This window comes from Myotis brandtii, unplaced genomic scaffold (genome assembly GCF_000412655.1).
Source record: "Myotis brandtii unplaced genomic scaffold, ASM41265v1 scaffold136, whole genome shotgun sequence".
Classification (NCBI taxonomy): Eukaryota; Metazoa; Chordata; class Mammalia; order Chiroptera; family Vespertilionidae; genus Myotis; species Myotis brandtii.
The window spans coordinates 1215668-1217803 of NW_005354829.1; positions in this window are offsets into that span (position 1 = coordinate 1215668).

The following is a 2136-nucleotide window of genomic DNA, read 5'->3' on the forward strand; positions in this document are numbered from 1 at the left end:
TCCAAGAAGCAGCAGGCCCTGACGGGTGAATGTGAAACTAGACCCCACAGCATCAGGTCCCCATGCAGAAGCCGGTCCAAAGTCCAGGTTGTTACCTGTACTTCTGATCCAACAGCTTAAATCAGAGGTCCCCACAGCCCCTCTTTGAGGTCCATTAATTTGCTAGTGGGGCTCACAGAACTCAAGCATTTACTTAGGTTTGCCACCTTTATTATAAAGGATACAGATGGCAAGCCAGTTGAAGAGGTACAAAGGGAGAGATCTGGAAATATATTGAGGGCAGGAGCTTCCATCCCTGTGGAACTGGAGTGTGCCACCCTTCTGGCATTTGCGGACACTCTTCAAATCTCCAACAGTTTGTACTGTTTTCACAGAAGTTCATCTCTAGCCCCCGCCTGACCTCCCAGAATTCGGTGGGTGGGGCCCAAAGTTCTAATCTCATCAGTTGGTCTTTTTGGTGACCAAGTTACTGGGTGTCCATCTTGCCCCTTGCTGTCACATTATTGATATAAATTCAGATGTGCTCAAAGGAGGCTCCTAATAACTATTAAAATACACTCCTACCAATCACTCAGGAAATTTCAAGGGTTTTAGGAGCTCTGTGCCAGAAATGAAGGACAAAGACTAAATATATTTCATATGATAGACATAAAAATACTATGCAGAAATTCTTCAGTTATGTGTCTCACTCTTATTGTTTAAAACCACGGGTTTCAAGAGGTTTATTTATGTTTATGCTGACACAAAATTAAAAGGGAAGCTGAGTGTTATTTTCCTTGTTCTATGTGTTCCTGAAAGAAAAGGGGTTCAAAGAACCCATCCCAATGACACAGGTAGTCTGAGATCAGATTTAGAATCCGACCCACATAACATAGAAGCAGATGGAATTTTAATGCCTTCCTTGTCTTTTCTCAGTCTCAATTTATATTATTTTGGGAGATTTGGGTGTGGATGGGAAGTGGGAACACAGAACGTGATGGATTTGGAGTGGAGGAGAAAGGGGACCAGTTTGAAACAACTGTGAGGAAGAAAAGAGATGGAATGGATCTGAGAGCTTTGAGATGAGTGGAAAGAGGTGAAGTTTAAAGAAAGGAGTAGGAGAAACTACCTAGAATAGAACAGAGAATCACAGAAGTTGAATTAAAAGAACTTTTTAAAATCAAGGAATATTTTAGGTACATATAAAAGGAGAGAGAATATTGTGAACCCAGGTACTATACTTATGAACTTTTTGCCACTCCTTACCTAGTTCTTGCCATTTTTTTGAAACAAATCCAAAGATATCACAGAATCACACTCATAAATTTTTCATTATATATTTCTGAAAGACTTGACTTACAAACTTCTAATGCCATTCATTATCTCAACCTAACATAATCATCATTAAGTTCTTTTTACCTACAGATATCTAACTTCCAACTTAAATTTTGGCTAAGTATTTCAAGGTGAAATGAAATTAAGTTTATACATTGTAATTGGTTATTATGCTCTCTACATGTACTTTAATGTCTGTATTTTTTCTTCACAGGTATTATCTTTTCTTTTTACTTTTGTGTCGAAAAACATGGTCGACTTTTAGTAGTTTATCACAGTGCAGATTTTACTAATTACTTACTCAGTATATTAATAAAGATTTACCAGAGAAACAGAGCCAATAGTATGAATCTAGAAAAAGACATTTACTAAAAACTAGAGGCCCGGTGCACAAAAATTTGTGCACTGGGGTGGGGGGTCCTTAGCCTGGCCTGTACCCTCTCGCAGTCTGGGACCCCTCGGGGGATGTCCACCTGCTGGCTTAGGCCCGCTTCCTGAGGGATTGGGCCTAAGCTGGCAGTAAGACATCCCTCTGGCAGCCCGGGAGCCCTCGGGGGATGTCCACTTGCCAGAGGGGAGCAGGCCTAAGCTGCAGTCGGACATCCTTAGCGCTGCTGAGGAGGCGGGAGAGGCTCCCACCACCACCGCTGTACTGGCAGCCATCAGCCTGGCTTGTGGCTGAGCAGAGCTCCCCCTGTGGGAGTGCACTGACCACTAGGGGGCAGCTCCTGCATTGAGCATCTGCCCCCTGGTGGTCAGTGTGTGTCATAGTGACCAGTCATTCCCAGTTGTTCTGCTGTTAGGGTCAATTTGCATATTACC